At 40.9% G+C, this 22,915-nt stretch overlaps 1 protein-coding gene across 13 annotated transcripts in view; it reads right to left on the reverse strand.

The window, feature by feature from the left end:
• Window positions 1-22,915, reverse strand: part of SGMS1 (sphingomyelin synthase 1) — a 294,748-nt gene that overhangs the window by 197,559 nt on the left and 74,274 nt on the right. For 9 of the 13 annotated variants that reach the window (XM_082339541.1, XM_082339546.1, XM_082339547.1 and 6 more), the window contains one exon: window positions 4,565-4,653. The exons of 2 other annotated variants lie outside the window; for them this stretch is intronic. The gene's annotated coding sequence lies outside the window, so the exon portion shown is untranslated. Of the gene's footprint in view, window positions 1-4,564; window positions 4,654-12,114; window positions 12,246-22,915 lie in introns of all 13 variants that reach the window. 2 more of the 13 variants (XM_082339548.1, XM_082339552.1) reach the window with 2 other exon arrangements.

A 22,915-nucleotide genomic window follows, 5' to 3' on the forward strand; every position in this document is an offset into this window, starting at 1 on the left:
CAAGCATTCAGATGTGAACTTGGTGAGCAATAGGGAAGGCAGGTTGGAGAAGAAGGTTTTTAAAACAATCCTACTTTTCAAAACCTTCTTTAGAAATACACAAATTTATTACGTCATGTGAGAAAGCAGGAAAATGTTACAAATGGCCAAGTGTTCCAGTGCCGAGCCTGAGAGAGGTAAGTGTCCTTCATCCAGAGGAGCACGATCAGGGCCATAGCTCACGAGACCCAGGCAGCATGTGAAACACAGCACAGCTCTGGGTCACATGACGGGGCCTGGTGACCAAACTCAGATTTACGGTCACTCGTCTCGACAATGTCTGCCAAGCCCCAGTTTTGACGGCCTCACTGAAAAGGACAGCTGAAAGACCACGTTCTTGGGCTGTCTCTCTGCATCATTTTGATACGACCAGAGCCACAATTTTGCAGCAGGAAAGAAACTGCACTCAGGTGAACTGTGTAAAAATCAAGCTAATGACCCAAATCACAACCTTCAAGGGAATACATATTTACAGTGAAAAGAGGAGAGCTGGGAGGCTCAAAGGGCCAGTTCTTGCTCTACCAAATGAACTGCCTGGCCCAGGCCACAGAACTGGGGGCGGTGGTAATCAGACCCATGCAGTGTGCACTTGTGAATGATGGCTCTCCAGCCTAGAAGGCCTGGTAGGGCCTCCTCAGGAACCACTGGCCTTACCCGGTAAACTTCTCCAGTTCTACTTCATCTCTTTCCCAGCTCTCCAGCTGAAGTTTCTAGAGTGCTCAGCTAACTAAGCCAAACCAGCAGTAGTACCTGAACTGACAGCCAATAACCCAAGCATATGAGGTCACAGAGTAAGTAGCTACTCATTAGAATTTGTTATCCAAGGGAGGAAAAGCCACAGAATTATCTGGTATTTATATCTTCCAAGTGAAAGTATGGGTCCAACAGAAGGCAGTCCCTCAAAGAATCTCTAGTCACAGAGCTCAGCATTCCCTGGGAATGTTTTCACTGCCTGCTTTTTCTAGGATTACACTAGTATTACAAAAATCCAACCTATAACCTACAAAGCACAAAGATTTTGCAGATTAGAAACATTCCTAACATATCACTGTCATCACAAAATCTTAATCCACACACCCCTGTCAAATCTGTGTAGCCTCTGAAAAGGTATGATCGCCTACAGGTGATGTTTCTGCTGCAGAATGACTAAAAAACTATTAAATCAGCATTCTCAGTTGACATCTATTTTGAAATAAATTTTTTTTTTCATGTGCCAAAGCACAAGGCAACTTAACATTTTATAGACCAAAAACTTCAAGCTGCTTTCTATGTCCATTAAGGGGATATAGAATGTAAGTGAGGTCATGGAGTTTACAGAGATGATGCCTCTTATTCACAACAGCAAACATCTATTTTCTCTACTCTCCATCTGCAGGCAGAGATCCACATTATCTAAGATACCGGATAGAAAGAAAAAGGACACTTAAACAGAAGATAGACTAGAACTTTGTTCTTATGAGTTATTCTAAAAGTAGTGATTCCAACTTCCAAGAAGTAAATATTCAATGGATCAACTAGAAAAAGAACCCAGGCAAAAGTGGAAGGATACAGTATATGATATGAATACAGATGTGGTTTACCTAGCTTTCAAAGAGGTCAGTATTTCATTATTTTCCAGTCCCTTGGTGAAATAAAGTAATTTACCATGTAAAGTTGAAAGGATTTAAGAAAATTGATAAAGGGCACATACAGAAAACTGATTATAAAATGTCACTTGGGCACTACTAATTTGGGAATTATGGTGGACTAGATATTCGCAGGGCCCTTCTGCTGTACTATAATATGATTCTGGATAAATTATTGTTAAAAATACTTTCTAACACATTGGTTAGCTCCAGGTAGAGAAACAAATCCCAAGAGGTTATGGTAAGAACAGTGCACTGAAACCTGAGCAAAGAAGAGAGCAGCAGTCACCCTGGAGACAACTACAAATACCAGCAATGAAATGAACGGGGCATCTAGACCTTTAGCTTTCAGCCAGGTGGGGAAAGCCCAACCTGAAACCAGGAATTCCAAAGGGAACAAAACTGGTCCTGGTCCTGTAGCATCCTCCTGGCTCCTAGTACAAACACACATTTCAAGAAGTAAGATCTCAAGATTCCAAGATATAATTATCAAAAAAGCCAAAAAATTTTATATCAAATAAGATATAATTATCAAATAAATACATAATTAAAATTCACCATGCACACTAGGAAACAAGCCACAGAAACAGATTTAGATCACCAAAGATTTCAGATACTGGCATTATCTAATACAGAATATGAAATAGCTCAGTTTGGTGCTGTTTAAAGAGATGAAAGATGGAGTAAAAAGAAAATGAGTAAGCAAAAAGACACCATCAAAAAAATATTCACACAGATTTGCAGCAGAAGAAGAACCTTTAGAAATGAAGAAATATAATCACTGAAATTAAAAAACTCAGTGGATGGGTTAAATAAAAGATTCAACATAGCTGAAGAGAGAATTACTGGACTGAAAGCTAAATTTTAAGAAATTACCCAAATGAAACAGAGAAAGACAAGGAAGAAGATATCCAATATGAATTAAAAGACATGAAGAATAAAGAGAAGTCCTAACATCTATTTAATCAAAACCAGAAGGAGACAATAGAGAAAATGTAGGAGAGACAGTATTCAAAGCATTAATAGCTGAGAAATTTTCAGAGCTGATGAATGATATGAACTCACAGATACATAAATCACAACAAATATAAACAGGAAGCTGTACATGGACATGTTGTAGTGAAACTGCAGTAATCCAACAACAAATAAATAAGCCAAATCATCTACTAAAGAATGGCAAATGAAAGATTAACAGATTTAACAGCAAAACTGAAAGCCATAAGACAGTGGAATGGTATATTATATACTCACAATGCTGGGAGAAAAATAACTGTCAGCTAAGAACTCTGAGAGTGAAATAAAGACATTCTAACATAAATCAAAACTGAGAGAAGTTACCACCAAAAGATTTTAAGGAAAGAAAATTCTAAACAAGGCAAATCTCACCAGAGAAAAGGCAAAGGATAGAAGAAGGGAAGAGAAGCAAGATATAGTAAACACAGAGATAAAGTGAAACAAATACTATCTCTAATAACAACTGTCTAATTTGTATGGTGAAACATATAACAGAACTGACTGAAAAGAACACGTAAGTACAGAAGAACACAGTCTTCATTAGGTGTCCTATGAGTTTTGTATTATTCTGGAAGGGGATAAGAGGACCTTAACTGCTGATTGACTTTAAAACTATTAAGTGTACACAGTGTACTTTCAGGGTAATCATTAGAAGAATAGAAACAAAATGCATAATTTCCAAACGAGCGGAGAAAAAATACTGCATGAGAACACAAATCAACAAAAACTTCAATCAAAAAGAATGAAGGTTAGCAATGAATTGCAACATAGTTAAAAGAGAGACTGTTAGACTATATTTCAAAAACAAAAACCAAAAACAAAAAAAAACAGAAACAAACAAAACTGCACTAGCCATGCAAGAAAAGACTGAAAAGTTTCTCTACATTAAAGTCATAAACTCTGTTCTCCAAAGGACACTTAAAAAAAAAGACACTCAATCTACCATTAATTAGGAAAATGCAAATTAAGACCACATGATATACTATTTTATACTCACTAGAATGGCAACAAAATACCACATGTTGGAAGGAAATGGAGCAACAGATAAACTATGATAGATTTTCGGAATAGAATTTTATTTAACAATAAAAATTAATTTAGTACCATTAATGTAACAAGTGAATCTTAATTCAACTGAGTGAAAAAAATGACAGCTGCAGAATATTACATGCAATATACCATTCTTATCAAGCCTAAAAACAAGCAGAACTAGGCAATATATTGTTTGGATATATACATGGACATAGTAATTATGTTCCAGAATGGAATTCAACTATCAACATTAAGAACACTGTTTAATTCAGCTGAATTTTACTTTTGGTAGCAAGACTTTCTCAATGAAGAAGTTTCCAGGTTTATGTTCTAGGACAAGCTCTTAATCTCATCTCAGATCGATTCTCTGAGAAGCACTGGCCTAGACTCTTCAACTCCAGAGAAGGGGAAGACCTAGTAATTGTAATCTTCCCAGATAAGGAATGTCAATCAAAAGCAATTCCAGAGTAAAGGAAATGACTCCCCCAGGCCTCCCTGGAGCCTTCCTCCCTGGTTTACATAACTTCAGATCTGGCAGGGCCTTCTTCTGTCATTTCCAGTGACTCCGGCAGACTGTTTCCTGTGCCCTTTGTTTTATGCATTTCTCCCACCCTGGCCTATGTTGCCTTCCTCTTCCAATGAGGAAGCTGGCCTCTTCAATCCTTTCTCCTTCCTTCCCCAAACCACATTGGCCTTTCCTTGCCTGATTTTGACCTGGGGCAAGTTGAAGACCTCAAAGATCCCTCCATCCTTCAGAGCCTCACACACAATCTCAGAACAAAGCAGGAGAGATCCTGAGGAACTTCAGATCCATAAGACGTTTGAGAATGGATGAAACACTGAGTTTGACTTACATGTTCTTTCATACACTCTCTGCTATCTCCTACTTCACTGTTCTTGAAACTCAGAAAATCCACAACTCCTTCGGTCACTGCAGCTTTGCCTGGAATAATAAAGGCAGGAAATTAGAAAGGAGGCAACCAGAAGGAACCGAGGGTCCAAGCGGAAAGAAACTCTCTTGTATAATCAATCTTGACATTTAAAAGGAAAAAAAGCCACCTGAATTAAGGAAAGTCTCTACCTTGGTCTAAGCCAATTTTCTTCTTTAACTAAAACTATTAATAGTAACTTAATGTTTGTAGAAGAAATCATCATTATTTACAGAGATTTCACATGCATTTTCTCATTTGAGCTGTAAGATATCGAGAATAGGCAAGTATTGTCTTAAAATGCAGCAGCCAAATTTCCCAAAGATCAGGGAACTTTCCCATGATCATTCAGCCAGCAAGCATCAGAGGAGGAATTTGAACCACTTCTATGACTCCTTATTCCAAACTCTCCCATGGCACCAAATGATATAATGCTTTCAATTTGAAAAGCAGTATTATTATTTCTTCTTCTACTAGATATAGTGTCTTAACCAACAGATATAGAAACGGCTTTGCCTGCTGAATGACAAAGACACTGCCATAGGATTAAACGTTTATTTACCAGAGACAACACAAAGGGCAGAAAATCCATACCAAGATAGTTAAGAAACACATGTATCTTTTCCACATACCCTCCTTTTCTCTTTAAGTCATAGTTATAGGTGCTGGGCTTTATTTCTCTCTCTCTCTCTCTTTTTGGAAATAAATTCAAGTTTAGAGAAAAGTTGTAGAATAATAATAGTACAAAGACTGCCATGTACTCTTTACCTATGTTCACCTGCTATTAACATTTAACGTACATACTTAATCACTCACTCTCTCTCTACAGACACACACATTCAGTCAACATTTGTTTTTTAAGCTTTTTTTTTTTTGGCCGCGCGGCATGCGTTATCCTAGGTCCCTGACCAGGGATCGAACCCGTGCCCCCTGCCGTGGAAGGTCGGAGTCTTAACCACTGGACCGCCAGGGAAGTCCCTCACTCAACATTTTTTTGTTTCTCAGCCACGTGGAGATAAGTTCCATACATCATGGCTCTAAAAACTTCAGAATTTATTTCTTAAGAATAGGGATATTCTTACAAAACCATAATGTTGTTATTGATCTTAGTAAATTTAATATCGATACAATAATTGATTGCCATATTCAATTAACCCAATAATGCATCTTATAGCATTTCTTTTTCCTCCAATTCAGGATCCAGTCCAGGGTAAGGTATTATATTTAGCTGCCATTAATCTGAGACACACAGCTCTTTTTTATCTTTTATGACACTGACACTTTAGAAGAATACAGTCCTCCCCTTTTTTTATATTAATAAAATATTACCATTTTGACTTGTCTGACATTTCCTCATGATTCAATTCAGCCTATGCATTATCAGCCAGAAAACTACAGAGTTTTCTTCTCCTGGTGTCATAGCTGAAGGCATGTGAAGTCTATGTGCCCCTCTCTGGCGATATAAATTTTGATCACCCAGCCAAGGTGCTGTCCAATTTCTCCCAAGAAAAATTATTATTTTTTCCCTTACATCTAATAAGTAATCTGTGGGGAGACACTTTAAGACCATGCAAATATCTTGTCCCTCATCAAAATTTCCCCCTGGATTTAGCATCCACTGGTGACCCTTGCCTGATCTGAACTTTACTACCATGGCTACAACATGCTAATTGTTCCGACTCCAGTATTCCCTCCACATTACCATCCAGGACTCAGCAGTCTACACTATTTGTTCATCTATTTGTCCATTTATGATCAGTAAGGATATATGAAGTCCTACTTTTTCAACAATTTATAATTTATCACTGTACTTAATAATTTTGGTGCTCAAACTGTCTCAGATTTAGCCAGTGGGCGACCCTTTAAGCTGGCTCGTTTGACTTTGTGACATGCCCCCATCATTTTTTTTATTCTTCTACTTTTATTTCCTTACTTTCTGACATTAAAAAAAAAGTTCTAGGCTCATCTTTTACTTACTCTGTCTCTGCCCTAGATGCAGACATTTCTCTAAACGCCCTGGGTCCTTTCAGTGGAGAATGGTGTTATAGAGACCAAGATCTAGTATAACACTGTTTGAAAGGCATTGTCTATTTCCACTGATTACTTTTCATTTTGAATGAGTCACATTTTCCTGCTTCTTTGCATGTTTTTCTGTTATAAGGTGGACAATTGAAAGGTGTTCAGTTTGGTTCTGATGGCAACTAAATTACTGGCACATCCTCTCAATTCCGTCAGGCTTGGTTTTATAATTGGTTAAGACAGGTCTATTTGAGATATGTCCTTGGTCCTAATGCATGACCCTTAATCATAAGGCACGGTCTTTCCGGTGTCTCGGAATGGTTAAGGTGCTCAGCAAGGTCTCTCCACCCTGGCTAGCCCACAGCTCTCCATTTCTCTCCATACTGCATGAACCTTGCTATGGCCATTCTCTTCCCCTCCTGGGCACAGCTGCTCTCTGCTAGGTCTCACCCTGTATGGATACACATCTCAGCTTCTGGGTTCCCCGCTCATAGTTCCCTCCTCCCCAGTAAGCCTGCCATACAAATTCCAGCCTCTTCAGCAGCCCTGAACTCTGGAGACCCACCATGCTGTAACAGGCACCCCGTCCTGGTACCCCGGGAAGGGAATGCAGGGAACAGGGAATACGCTCCAGCAGAAAACTAGGGCAAAAGTGGGTCTCACCTCATGTGACTGTCTTCTCTCAAGGATCAACATCCTGGCTGCCTGTTTTCCTGTGACTGACAGTAACTGGCTTGTGTACTGTCCAGTCTTCTAGTTTACTGAAGGAGGGCAAGTCCAGCACCAGTTACCTCTATTTCTCTTGGTGCCTTCAACACTAAGTGATGCTTGTGGGACACAGAGCTGTTCTATTGGGAAGAGTTAAGAATCAAACACTTGGAGCATGTAACAAACGCTCTTTATTTAAACATTTCAAAGAAACTCTCTAACAATCTGTTCCTTAGAAACGTTATGTGTTTACTTTTATTGCAGCACTGTGGCAAGAAAAATGCTCTCTAGCAGTCAGGCAATTCTAAATAAAATGACAAGAAAGTGTCTCTATTCCTTCCGGAAAGCTGATACTCACTTCAGATAGCCAGCTGGCTATCACTCTGACATATATTTCCCTTTATTTCCATAACTCTTCCTCCAAATGGCAAAATAAAACACTATAGTCTAGCCAAAGAATCCAAAGTTAGTTGCTATTCTTTATTTTTCTTGTTTACGTGCATGTACTTAGGGGTGAGGAGAAGACTCCTTTTCATATAAATCATTTTCTGGCATATTTCCATTTCCACTTCTAACCACTGGTGAGAAAATAATCAGAAAAAAAATAGTCCAAAAGAAAATCTGCAACCCCAGATACAAAGTTAATCAAAAGGAAACTGGCAAACAAGAATAGTATTTTCTTCTCACATGCTGTGAGAAAAGAGGAGTTTGCCATCACAGGAAAATGGAGATCAGGCCTTTCCCCGCACAAGCCAGCGGATCTGAGCCACGGGCACGGGCACACACGCAGCTTTCCACACAGCGCACCAGGCAGAACGGGGGACGACCCCTTTCTACTTCTTGAGCAGATTTTCTCCATATTGGACATGCACACTGCAGCCCATCTAATTCATTTTCTTTAAAGGAATCGGTGCATGGAAGTTATACCTCTCTTCGGTTTTACTTCAGGCCCCCGAGAACTTAAAGGCGAGCGTCTGATGTAAACGCAGTGTTTATCTGTCCATTTGCCTGCCTCACCGTGCAGGCACTCACCGTCCGCGAGGGACTCTTACATCAGTCTTCTCAGGTCTCCGCGTCTCCGTGTGGACCCTGTTGAACTCTGTTTCCTCAAGTCAGCATGTGTCCAGCACTCCAATCAAGTATGAATTCTCCGGTGGTTCCCCTTTCCCAGGAATATAGTCAGAGCCCCTGGGCCTCACAAAGCAAGACCTCTGCGATCTGCTTCCTGCTCAGCTTTCCCCTTCACCTCCCCAACATGCTACGTCGCGTGAATGAAAATCCTGGAGCCGTTTCCCCTTCATGAAAGATCCCTTCCTCCCTTTCTTCTCTTGACTAAATCACTGAGGCTTGACAACCTATGGGAAATATGTCATGATCACCATTCAAAGCTGGGTTAGTGCCAACCTTAGTATCCTCACTGCACCTGTGTTAACCTTTACAATGATAACAATGTTTACTGAGCGCTTACATGTGCTAAGCACTAGGGGCACTTAGCACACACTATCTCATGGAGTGCTCACACCAACTCTGTATGGTAGGAGCTGTTAACAGTCTACCCTGCAGATGGGCAAGGGGACAGAGAGGGTCAACAGCCTCCCGCATGCCACACAGCCAGTGAGGGGTGGAGCCAAAGAGCTTAAAGGCTTTCTATAAACAGTACTTAACATATCTAACTGAAAAACTGACAGTATAACTGGTGTTTCCAGGGAAAGGCCCAGAATGGCAACAGATGATGACCCTGTGACAGCACTAAAAGGGTAAGAGTGAGATGTGAGAAACTCATCAGAATTCTTTAGAAGAGGATGCCATAAAGACACTCATAAACTAACATCAACTGTGACACTCATAAAAGAACAAAATATTTCATCAAGACAGGGGACCAGCAATTTGAAGAATCCAGGAATATACACATGGCTCAAGCAAAAACTATTTAAAAGTAGTGGGGGAAATGGAATAGGATGTTCTTACTAGAAACAAACAAAAATTGGAATTCCCTGGTGGTCCAGTGGTTAGGACTCTGTGCTTCCACTGCAGGAGCAAGGATTTGATCCCTGGTCAGGCAACTAAGATCCTGCATGCTGTGGGGTGCAGCCAAAAAAAAAAAAAAAAAGAAACAAACACAAAAATGTATTAGATCAAAGATTAAAAGGACTTCTCAGAGGGAAGAATCTGGAATATTTGTATAATTAAATCAATTCTATTCTCAAGAAGCTCGTATACTGCACAACCAGTAGGATCGATGCTCCATGTTAGCTCGCACACAAGTTGAGTAAGTGAGGACTGGGGAACGGGCAAAATCCTGTTGTAGCCCATCTGGGCCCTGCATGTCACTGGTCCAGTATGTTCATTCCTGGCCCCAGGTTGTGGAGTTGGGGACCTAACGAAGGAGGCATGAACAGGACTCCCATGACCAGCTGCCTCCCAAATGGCACAGCGTAAAGCAGAGAGGATGAGTGTTTCAGTACCAGGCATCGCCTCACACAGGGGAGGCGTCTTCACATCGCAGACCCTGACTGTGGAGGAGGATGTACAACTTCAGGTCATAATTAATATCAGCCAGGGTCAGAGTGACCAATGCTGGGCTCTACACTTCCAGAGAAAACTGAAAACAAAACAAAACAGAAAAGGACCAAAAGTAGATGAAACCCACAGAGATGAGAAGTATGAAGCCCACAGGGAAAGTCTAACCTAGGAAAGAGAAAACAAGGAAGACTCCACCATTTAACATCATTTTAAGCACTACCCTGCTGAGAGCCATGGACAGCATTTTTCCATTCCCACGAAAGACAGCATAGAGAAAATAGTTTTAACCTGCAGTATGAAAAGTTTAGCTTCAATGTGAAGACTTTCCCAAAGCCAGAATTTTTAACAAAGGAATATGTAGTTTGTATATCCATGACATGCTTGCCATGATAATTACCAATGTTTGGAGCTCTCATATTTGTATTCAAGTAGTATTGGCATTATGATTCTGCCTCAGAGAAGTTGCAATAATAACACGTAACACAACTGTCTACTGAGTGCTTTACTATAGGCTAAAGGTCGCTCAGGGAGACCTGAGACAGAAGCTCAGCTCTGCTTGTGCTGTGGGCTTCACACAGTCTTGCCTGATTCAAAGTCCAACCTCTTAACTACAGGGATAAGACGAATATACATGAAACTTACTATTTGTAAAATGGGATAATACCTGCTTCATGAGGCTCTTGCAAAGACTCAGTAAGTTAGCCATAAAATATTTAGCCTGTGCCTACCCCATAGTAAGCACTTAATAAATGTTAGCTATTATGATTGACATATAATTTTAACCTTGCCTGGGTCAACCTCTTCTAGTTATTCAGTCTCTGATCCTATTAAAGTCAAGATAGAGAGTTTACATCAATGAGGCAAATACAACTTCAAGATGAAAAAGAACTGGTCATGCCTTCAACCATTCCACCCATCCATATCCATCCACTCCTTCAATAGAGTTTCACGGTGAGCCCACCATGTGTAGAGCACTGGGGCAGGGCCTGTGCAGAATATGAAGACAAAAATGACATGGCCCATAGCTATGCTCAAAGAACACCGTCATCTTATTATTAACCACAAACACTGCAGAATACTTACTACGTGCCAGGAACTGTTCTAAGCACCCTAAGTGCCGTGTGTATGTGTGTGTGTGTGTGTATACTCTTTTAATCCTCACAACAACCCTTTAAAGTAAATACTATTTATTATCCCCAATTTATGGATGAGAAACTAAGGCACAGAGATAAGTAACTTGCTCCAGCTTTCACAGCTTGTAATTGACAGAGCTGGGATTCAATTCCAGGCTGTCCAATTTCAGAGTCTTGGGCTCTTAACCACTCGATTATATTGCCTCCTCTGAGACTTGACCACTAAGAACTAGAGCAAGGACAGACTATGGTAAGGGCCCAGTAGGAACATAAATAAAGTGCAGTGCTCATGAGTGAGCTGTGCTATCTTTACACCTAACACAGAGTACGAGTCCTTTAACTACAGAATGATGTGTTCAAGCACATGACACCAACCCAGACCGAAAGCCATCCATAAAGCACTGGTGTCTGCCACTCTGAAGGGCCCTCGTCTCAGTGATTTAACACACGCTAAAGGGAAAGAGGAGTGCTCGGAATCTGGGCTTAGAAGGCAGACATGCCTGGGTTTCAATCCCAAGTCCTCCAATACAGCCTTGAACAAACTACTTGATCTTTCTCTGTGCTTCAGTGTCTTCACTAAGGAGTAAATGAGATAATTTATACAAAGAACTTCATTCTAGTACTTGGCACTACGGACTATATATGTAAAATAATATTAATTAATTAACTAATTAATTGCTGGTTTGCTTCAAGACTCAGTCCTAAGCCATATGGAAAAACCCCAAGTAGATAATACCAAGTTAATAGACCAAGAAGAATGCAATCTGTAGTATCTGAAATATACTGTGGATTCATTATGAATAAATATGAACTATTGTAACTTAAAGATATTATAAGCCTGTGTTTCTAAATGCTAGGGAATAAAAAAACCTTCCATTTTAAGAGATAAGAGAGGCTGCTGTATACTAAGGGCCGACTCTGTTCTTGGTCGCGTAACAGTCACTTCACAGATGTTACTGAGTCTTCAGAACCACTCAGGGGCTCGTCAAATGATCCGGATTTTATAGGTGAGGATTCTGAGCCTCCCAGAGGCTAGGTGATTGGGCTCCACAATAGGCAGCGGAGACTGTTGGTCAAAATTAGAAGACTCACCCGTGAGGCAAGCAGGAACGTAATCTCGGGATCAGGCAGTCACTCCACAGAGCGTTTCTTTGGCACCCGCCGGAATTTCACTGGGCAACATTCCATGTAATCCAACTCTCATCCCCATGGTGTGTTCTGTGCTTTAAAGAAGCCCAAATCACTGAAAGGTTAGGCTATGTCACCCGTCAAAGTGACATACTACTACAGATCTCATTCTATCACCCAATTTAGTCATAATGGCCTTGGGAACATTATCAGAGGCGTGATTTACAAACTGCTATGGCTCTCCAAAAGTGACTAACTTTCCACAAGAACAAATTGGGTTCTAGAGCTGGGACACTGAACATGAACATCGACAGCACAGCACAAAGTACGTGTCTGGGTGAGACTAAAGAAGGAAAAAGTATATTGAAATATCCTTTTCTCATTTTGTTTATAGCAGAGGATCCTTATCACACATAGTCAAATCAGTGACTCCCAAACTTCCTTATTTGTGGTTTTCTATGTGTCAACTCGCCCACAAGAAAAAAAAGAAAGCAACAAGAAAGTTCACTGTATAAATTCTAAGACTTGAGTCTGCTTCTAATACTTCCAGAATATGAACTCCATCCTTGACAGCAGAGACCACATTTTGATCACCACTGTATCCTCAGCACGATACACGGATGGGTATACCACAGGCCTTCAATAAATATGGGTGATGTTCACGCCCAGAACAATACAAAAATGCAGGGGAAGGAATTCCCTGGCAGTCCAGGGGTTAGGACTCCACGCTTTCACTGCCAAGGGCCCAGGTTCAATCTCTGGTCGGGGAACAAAGATCCCACAAACCAAGCCGCAGCCAAAAAAAAAAAAAAATGTAGGGGAGAAAAGGTGAGAAGGGCTGCCCAAGGAAGGATCACTTAGACCATTCAAGCAGGACTCAGCACCAAAATGCTGCTTGCAATTGAATAATTTTAAGAAATGTAGGATTTTAGGAGTTCAGATTTTCTGATTTTTTTTTTTTTTGGAAGGAACACGTATTAAACTTTGGGGGCAAAAAAATGCCTCCCAGCCCCTCTTAACTATTCAAAATGCTTGCCAATATTTTGAAATACTTACTGGCCTAAGATATGCCTTCTAATCTGCTATTTCAGAAATATGAATCATGTATGTGAAAAATTTACTGCTAGCATTGTGCTAGATATAGCCGACATAAAGAAGAACAAGAATGGGCCAACTAGAGTTTAATAGAGACACAGACTGTAAACAAATAATTACAATACCATACAATTAGAGCTTTTGGCAAAGCGAGTTGAGTGCGGAAGGGTGCAGAGGAGGGCAAGACTAAGCCTGTTCTGCGTTTCAATCCCACATGTGAGGAAGGATCTTTCTTTTCCCAAAGTCCTTTGCAATTTCCTTGTCCAATCCTCATTATTTTCTTTAAACCAATAAGGCAGCACAATCCATCTATGTACTAAGTACTTTAAACAGTCATCATGCTCCTCGAACATCATCACAACCCCATGAAAAACTGCACGTTACTTTAATGTACGCTAGTTAAATAAGAAGTTTCTCAATTAATGATCAGCCACACCATAATACTGGTTGCTAAATACATACACAGCTTAAGTGTTTAAATAAGCTGTAGCAGGATTTTCTGGCCCTAAAGTTTCCTCCAAAATCCCTGGCCTTCTTATAGCCAATTAAAACTGTATGTAATTTTCTATCCAAAAATCTTAAAGACACAAGCCAAATGAATTGTTTATCTAAAATCATCACACCATCACTAGCAGTTCATTTTATTAACCCATCTGCAGGAAAGATTTGAGGCAACGTTCGATAAAAGACACATATGCACTTGGAAGTCACAAATATAAAGTCATGAGATGAAAAAAGTTGATTTTCCAACCACAAGATAATGCTGTTGGTGTACTTGAACAGTAAAATTTCTACATTTCTAATAGGCAGAGCAAAAAGGGAAATGAGGCAGGCCACATAATTCTGATTAAAGGAAGAATAGAAAAAGGCCTTTCCCCCTAGGTACTGAGAAACAGAATCATCTTTTTTTTTTTTTTCCTTTTCCATTATGATTTATTATACGATATTGAATATAGTCCCCTGTGTTATAGAATAGGACCTTGTTGTTTATCCATTCTATATACAATAGTTTACATCTGCTAGTCCCAAACTCCCAATCCAACCCTCCCCTACCCCCCACCCCCCCCAGGATCATCTTTTTTTAACAATGGCTTATATAATACATGCAGCAGTATTGTCATGTGGTTTCTTATATTTTTACTATGAGTAAAATATTAAAGTGTACCTCAGAGAAGGTACTCAGGGAGGCACTGACAATACAGAAATAAACACCCTTTCCTTCTATCACGTTTAAAAGTCCTAAATAAGAAGACTGAAAACACATTGGGCAGGAAGGTGTCACAGAGAAGTTGGTCCCCAAAACAAGACCTTCCAGGAAAAACCAATCCAAAATTTTTTCTAATACATCAGCACTAAAAAAAAACAAAAAACAAAACAAAAAAAAAACTATGCTAATGAGGAAATGAGGATAAAGTGAAATGACTACTTTCCCCCATACAAGAAAGCATTTGGCATCATGTATCAAGACCCTTAAAAGTGTTCATACCATTTGAAAAGGTTCCAGTTTGAACCTATCTTAAGGAAATAATTAGAAATGAGGATAAAATTTTATACATCAATGTTTATCATGTTTTCACTACTAAAATTCAAAATTACCTAATTGATCAACAACAGGGAAACGGTTTAAGAAATTGTGAAATATCCACATAACAGAAAAGTATGCAGCCATTAAAAATTATATGCATGCAGAAGTGCTTAAGATACAATATTAAATGAGGAAAGCAGTATACAAAAATATCCTTCTAAGTATAATATAAAAATATGTATACACAGGAAAGGAATAGGCTAAATATACCAAGTAAGTTGACAGAATAATGTTTTCATGCCTTTCTTATTTACCTTTATAACCACAGCAACTAGAACAGTTTCCAGGTCATGGGAGGCATGCAGACATTGCTGAATTAATCATTTTCACCATTAAAAACAACAAATATCATTTTAAAAAATGTCCAGTCTTTTTTATTTGTGCCCTGGCTATTCATAAGAAACAGGTCAGGGGCTTCCCTGGTGGCGCAGTGGTTGAGAATCTGCCTGCTAATGCAGGGGACACGGGTTCGAGCCCTGGTCTGGGAAGATCCCACATGCCACGGAGCAGCTGGGCCCGTGAGCCACAACTACTGAGCCTGCGCGTCTGGAGCCTGTGCCCCGCGACGGGAGGGGCCGCGATAGTGAAAGGCCCGCGCACCGCGATGAAGAGCGGTCCGCGCACCGCGATGAAGAGCGGTCCCCGCACCGCGGTGAAGAGTGGCCCCCACTTGCCTCAACTGGAGAAAGCCCTCGCATGAACCGAAGACCCAACACAGCCAAAAATAAAATAAATAAATAAATAAATAAAGTAGCTATAAAAAAGAAAAGTGCTTTAAAAAAAAAAAAAAAAAAGAAACAGGTCAAACATTTGTTAAGAAGAGGTGCCTGTTTGGAGCACCGCAGTGAAAACCTGGCTCATGGGGAGGGAGAGGTTCTGTCCCATCTGTCGGTAAAAAGACCGCTTGGCAGGAATGATATTCATGCTCCTTTCCATCCCTTTACCAGTGTTGAGTGTGACTGAAGAGTTAGGTTCTTGGGAATTTGTATGAGTGTCCTTGTTATCTTTAATCTACACTCTGATGTTCAGCAAAAACTGACTTTCTAAGGTTCATTCCAGCTACAAAATTAGAGTCTATGCTTTAAGTATTCTCAGCAGACAGAAAATATAAAGGTTGCTGATCATACCAGTATCATTTATCTTATTCACCCACATTTGTGACAGGAACCAAATCAGTGTAGAATTATTAAAGAAAGGAAGAGGCATCTAAATGTTTAGTTTCTTATCTAAAATTGCCTTGTGGGTCATGTGTTCCACTTTGTTTTACTGGCACCTTGGAAGGGGGAAAAAAAAAAGTTTTAATTAAAAGTTTATTTTTCAAGAATATTTTTCTTCTAATTCATTTTCCAGATGGATCTCATTTGACAAAAACAGGACAAATTCTTTGCTCCTCCTGCTAAACTCAGAAAAGTTTAACTTTTTAATCCCCTGGGTCAAAACCCATTGTTGGCCCACTTCCTTTTACAGGAGCCACAGGAGCCACAGGAGGATGTGATTGAGCTTTTTTTTTTAACATCTTTATTGGAGTATAATTGCTTTACAATGGTGTGTTAGTTTCTGCTTTATAACAAAGTGAATCAGTTATACATATACATATGTTCCCATATCTCTTCTCTCTTGCGTCTCCCTCCCTCCCACCCTCCCCATCCCACCCCTCTAGGTGGTCGGTGGTCACAAAGCACCGAGCTGATCTCCTTATGCTATGCGGTTGCTTCCCACTAGCTATCTATTTTACATTTGGTAGTGTATATATGTCCATGACACTCTCTTACCCTGTCACATCTCACCCCACCCCCTCCCCATATCCTCAAGTCCATTCTCTAGTAGGTCTGTGTCTTTATTCCCGTCTTGCCGCTAGGTTCTTCATGACCTTTTTTTTTTTTTTTCCTTAGATTCCATATATATGTGTTAGCATACTGTATTTGTTTTTCTCTTTCTGACTTACTTCACTCTGTATGACAGACTCTAACTCCATCCACCTCACTACAAATACCTCCATTTCATTTCTTTTTATGGTTGAGTAATATTCCACTGTATATATGTGCCACATCTTCTTTATCCATTCATCCGATGATGGACACTTAGGTTGCTTCCATGTCCTGGCTATTGTAAATAGAGCTGCAATGAACATTTTGGTACATGACTCTTTTTGAATTATGGTTTTCTCAGGGTATATGCCCAGTAGTGGGATTGCTGGGTCGTATGGTAGTTCTATTTTTAGTTTTTTAAGGAAACTCCATACTGTTCTCCATAGTGGCTGCACCAATTTACATTCCCACCAACAGTGCAAGAGTGTTCCCTTTTCTCCACACCCTCTCCAGCATTTATTGTTTGTAGATTTTTTGATGATGGCCATTCTGACCGGTGTGAGATGATATCTCATTGTAGTTTTGATTTGCATTTCTCTAATGATTAATGATGTTGAGCATTCTTTCATGTGTTTGTTGGCAATCTGTATATCTTCTTTGGAGAAATGTCTATTTAGGTCTTCTGCTCATTTTTGGATTAGGTTGTTTGTTTTTTTGTTATTGAGCTGCATGAGTTGAGCTTTGAACCGTGAAGGTGAGGGCTGCAGGGCTGGAGGAAGGGAGCCCGGTTCCATGGTGTGCCTCAGACGGGGCTGGACCCCAGTCAACCGCCCAGAAGTCTGCTTTTGTTTGCGGTGCATCACCAATGCTCTCACTTACGTCAAAGAAAAAAGACGCACTGCCCAGAGTTATCATTACTCGCACTTCTGTGGATTCTCCACGTGTATCACTGGCCACATCTTCACAAGATGAGCGTTCTCCTGCTAAAGGGTCTATAGCGTCTTTTTTATCAGAAGCCTAAATAATTTTTACTGAAAATATCTCTTTTCTATACTCTCTTTCTATGTTGCTGGTCTCGCAAGTTTGGGGCCCTACAGTGGAGTTTAAGAAATCAAAATCTTAACTCAGAGTTACCTCCCCAGACTTAAAAAGTTGCTTATGTTAAAAAAAGAAAAAAAAAGTTGCTTATGTGTCCCCGCCGCAACAGAGTCCCAGCAGCCCGAGGAAGTGGCAGTGTCCCTGCAAGCATCAGCTCCCAGCCTCACCGCCCCTCTGGCTTTCCTGATGCCTCAGGATCCCCAGGCCCTGAGGGGCATCAGCAGGAGTCATCCCTGGCTCACAAGCCCCTCTGCTCTCCAGACCTCCTCCCGCCAGCGTGGGAGAGCAGAGAGCTGCCAGATGTGGCAGCCAGGGACCCTTCCTCTGCAGAGTGTACTACCGGCCTGTCTCCCCTGTTCCTTCCAAGAGGAACTGGGTTGGAAATACTGTATGCCCATTGTTTTATTAATAAAACTTTGGGAGGAGGAGTAATATATACTCACCGAAGGGAAATTAGAAGAGAGGGGACAAGGCACTAACATTATTACGTATTTCTTGCCAACCTTTGTCATTTGAGATTTCAACGAAAGCAGAATCCTAGACCATGCAGATCGCCAACCTAGACAGACACTGCTCAGTATTATGTGAACTTAGGCCTCACTTTACAGCGTTCCCAGAAGAGTGAGCAGACCCCACATGGGTGGAGAAGATTCTGTATTTCTCTGAGTGCCTCGCCCACAGTGTATACTCAAAGGTCTCAGCTCTAAACTCTAGATAGAATGAAGGTCCTCTGAACAAAAGAGGATATAAGAATATCCATCTTTGCCTAAATAGTTTTTTTAAATCCTCATGTGAAAAAAAAAAAAAAAATCTATAGCTAACTAAATTTAGTAAACTCAGGGTTAACCCAAACCCAAAAGATGTCTTTAAGGCAAGACACCTGGAGCCTCAGTATACTGACCGCGAGATGCAAGTGGGGAAGTAGGGGCTGCGGACAAGCTGACCTGTCTCCTCTCACAAACCTATTTGTCTCGCCGCCTTTTGTTTTCCCCCATGGAACCTTCTCCTAAGAATAGTGTCCCACAGAGTATATTCTAAGAAATGCTGCTGCAAAGTATTTCCTTTAAATAAGACCTAAATTCTTAATGGGCTGACTCACTCATAGAGCTCTGTGGCCTCACCTCTGAGAACTGGAAGCCTACCGTGGGCTAGGTCTTTAGCTGGAAACCTTATAGCACCTGAGGCTCTCACATCTCTGATTCAGCTACTCCTGGGGCGAGGGGGCCAAGCCTAGGCTTAGTGGGTGTTCCCCAGTCACCCTAAGAGTGTATGATGCATGATGTGTATGATGTTTAGCAGGGAATTTCCCAGGCAGAGTTTCAAACCAGGCAAATGTAGTCACTATTAAAGTATTAGACTTAGTTTATCTATGTTCCTCTTAACTATACTGATATATCCCTTCTTTCTTCCCACTCTTTAATTCACCCCCAATCACATTTATTCCTCATAATCAGAACCCTCATTTCCTCTGTGCTAATGATCAACTAAATCCAGAATAAAATGTGAGGGACTAATAGCTTCTTAGAACTGCCAGTAATGTTTGGATTTAAAAATAATTATATATTGAAATACTTGGATAACAGGTTGACAAAGCACCCTTTAATAATTTGATCATGTTTTTATTTACTGTATTAAACTTTTTAATTACAAAAATAATTACACATGTTCAAATTAAACATTTTAAGCACTTAAGCCCTAAGAAAGAATTCCAGGTACTTGGAATTCAACCACTTAAAGATACTCCAAGTGAACATTTTGATTAATGCCTTTCCTGGTTTTTCCCTCTATGTTTACATATTTCTTTATTGAAACATTAAGCTTATATATTCTATTACAGCCTATTTTTCATACATTTTGTCCCATGTCAATATTTCTCCTCAATATCATTGTCATGGTTATAGAATATTCCATTATATAGATGAATTATAACGTGTTCATCCAAGGCCCTTTGGGGGGCCATCTGGGTTGCTTCCAATGTTCAGTTCCAAACAATGCTCACTAAGCATACTCAGAGCTGAATCTCTGAACAAAGCTCTACTCATCTGCTTAGAAATTACTCTGAGAAGTAGGCTCACTGAGTCAAAGGAAGAACACACTCTTTCTCAATCGGTCACAGGAGACCCTGTAGGGAAAAACCAGCCCTCTGACTCATTTTAGTTTGCCATTTCTCTCAACCTCCTGTAGCTGCATTTCCCCAGTCTGTTCCTATTGCCTTTACTGTTAGTCTAATTATTATCCGGTTTCCAAGATATTCAAATCCCATAGTCTATTGGACATCCTTAGGTCAACAAGCTTTCTGGCTTAACCCTTACTCCTTTAAAATAAGATCTGATGTCACCCTCTCTTTTGTGTTCCTAAATTTTTATTCATCTGTCACTTCTCTGATATCTCTAACTGAATGACTGATATGAGGCAGCAAATTTTCCAGGACCCTTGTCTGATCCTTAGTTCAAAACTTTTTCCTCCCCACAGTAGCTTTCTGATCCACAGGCAAAATAACTCCAGAAGGTTTGGGAGCTCAGAACACGTCCCTCCAAATCTCGAACCCTCCTACTGCTAAGGGCACTTGGCTGGGATGGTGTCTGTGATAAAAATATTGGATTCCCTGGCCCCACCCCCTCTCATGATGTAACAGTTTACTTAGCATCACCCTGTTTATTTTTACGAGACCAAGGTGTCAGTGGGACAACGGACGGTGGTATTTTGTTACATCAGAGTGTTTCCTGAGTGGAAAAGTAGCAGCAGTTCAGGATTACTGTCTGGGTCATAACTCTTGTCCACAGTGAACCATCTGGAAGGGCGAAGCTTTAAAGCAGAATCCAGGAAGAGGGATGGCTCCACTGTCAGAGCACAACTGCCAGCCAGGAAGATGGCTGCAACCATTTGTTTATTTTCCCAGTAAGTAATTTAGCTCATACTGCATCTATTAAGCCATGCAGATTCATCACATAATAAATGCTGGGTCTATTCTCAAGGAAGCACTGAACAAGATGCAGGCAAACCCAAAGAGCTCCAGTGTTTCTCGTGGCGGTTCATTAGCATTCTGGACAGGACAATCCTTCATTGTGTGCGACTGTCCCAAGGACCAAGGGGCGTTTAGTATCCACACCCTCGGGATGTTCAATGCTAATAATATACATACCCCTCATCATTGTGACAACCACGAATGTCCTTACAGGTTTCTAAATGCCAGGGCCGGGAGGGCGGGGGTGTGGGGAGGACACCATCACCCACTGAGAATCTGTTTCTTTTTGGTGAGATAGAATGAACACTTAGGAAACGGCAGAAAACAATTATTAATCTGGATACGGAATCGTGTAAGCTCTAAGTACCATAAAGGGTCGAAGGAGATCAAGGAAGGCTAAAGGTGCAGAGCAAGAACTGGATAGGAACTGGAGATAGGAACTGGAGAGCGACAGCTGTAACCTCTCTCAGGGGTCCAGTCCGGGGTTAAAGTTTGCTGTGAAATGCTCTCTCACCAGCACCCTGGATTGCCCCTCCTTTAAGCTGATTACACGAGCTACTGCAAGTAAAGCACATCCTACACACTCGGCAATGCCAACCTTAAAATGCTGTTATTGTTTCTGCCTTCCGATTCGGGACAAGTTTTCTCCTTGCATCCTGGGCAGTCAGGGAGGGCAGGAAATAAGGGAGTCTTGCTGAAGGTGAAGGCCACTGCCAGCCTAACCCTGCTGGGCCGCTCCAAAGAACTAGACCAGAAGCACTGCCCCTTCACTGCAGGACTGGCCCTCACTAGGCACCGAGGGGACCAGAGCCTTGCCTGGTTCCTTTCTGCCCACGTCAGCTGTGATCAAAGGACCATTGTGCCCAGAGGGCCAGTGTGTTTAAGCCTCTGGGAACAATGCCCTTGTTGATCTTTGGTGCTCTGGTTGAGTAAGGTCATTGACTGGTTTCAACCTCAGCCACCATCAGTATCTTCACCTTTTACTGGACAGCATTGGCAGCGGTATATTTTCTGATGTCACTGTTATGCTCAGGCGAGACTGAAGAGGTCAGTGAATGAGACATCTTTTATAGATCCTACTCAATATTTACTAATGCCGCACTAGATACTAGGTATTATATGGCTGTGGTGTTCAAACTTTTAGAGCTTATTTAAAATGCAGATTTCCAGGCCTCAGGAAGTCTGATCCAGTTAAGTTGTGGAGGCAGGAATGTGCAATTTAACCAACCCCGGGTGCTCCTGATACAGGTGGATCCATGGGGATACTTTATGAAACACTGCCACGCAATGACAGTAAACTAAATAAAAAACTAGCATCTTCGTGATGTTTTACATTCTATCTCCTTGAAATGTATTTTTCACTAGCAAAATAAAAACTTAAGAGATAACTTAATTCTGAAAGAAAATTAGAGTCCCTGTTGTAAAGGACTCATATACAGATATGGTAAGCTTGCAATTAAAACTTATATTTACATGCATTAAAAAATTACATTTTATTCTCCACATAAGTGTCTGATCACAAGATGAGTATTTGTTATACAAAGCACACTGAATGTAACTATACAACCTTTTATTTGGATAAGCTTTACGAATTTTTCAGTGTTTCTTACTCTATCTTCATGAAAGCATATCTTACATTACCATCTGATTACTTGCATCAGACTGCACGCAAACTAAGGCACAACAAGTTTACGCAAATGTCTAAAGACAAGAACCTACACATCTGGAATGCTATGCCTTTTTCTGCTAGACTGGAAATGGCAAAGAGGTTTCATGACACATGCCAATTCAGATGGACAGCAGACCAGAAACAGCTGCCTAGACAGCAACTAAGAAAGCCAGCCCAGAGGAAGGGAGTCGTAACAGAGGAGCAGTGTCTGCCTCGAGCACAGGTGAGAAAAGGGGTGGCATCTGTGCACACACAGACCAGACATGCCACCCTTCAGATTCAGAAGCACTTAACCTGTTTGTAAACACCACTACTTTCCTTCATTCAACAAATACGACTAAGTGCCTACTATATGCCAGACCCTATGCTAGGTACTAGAGATATACCAAGAGTGATAAATCTACCAATGGGATGGACATGATGCAAGAAGACGGTCTCGGGACTTCCCTGGTGGTCCAGTGGCTAAGACTCCGCGCTCCCAATGCAGGGGGCCGGGGTTCGATCCCTGGTCAGGGAACTGGATCCCACATGCCGCAACTAAAGAT

Source organism: Balaenoptera borealis, assembly GCF_965194805.1.
Source record: "Balaenoptera borealis genome assembly, chromosome: 10".
Classification (NCBI taxonomy): domain Eukaryota; kingdom Metazoa; phylum Chordata; class Mammalia; order Artiodactyla; family Balaenopteridae; genus Balaenoptera; species Balaenoptera borealis.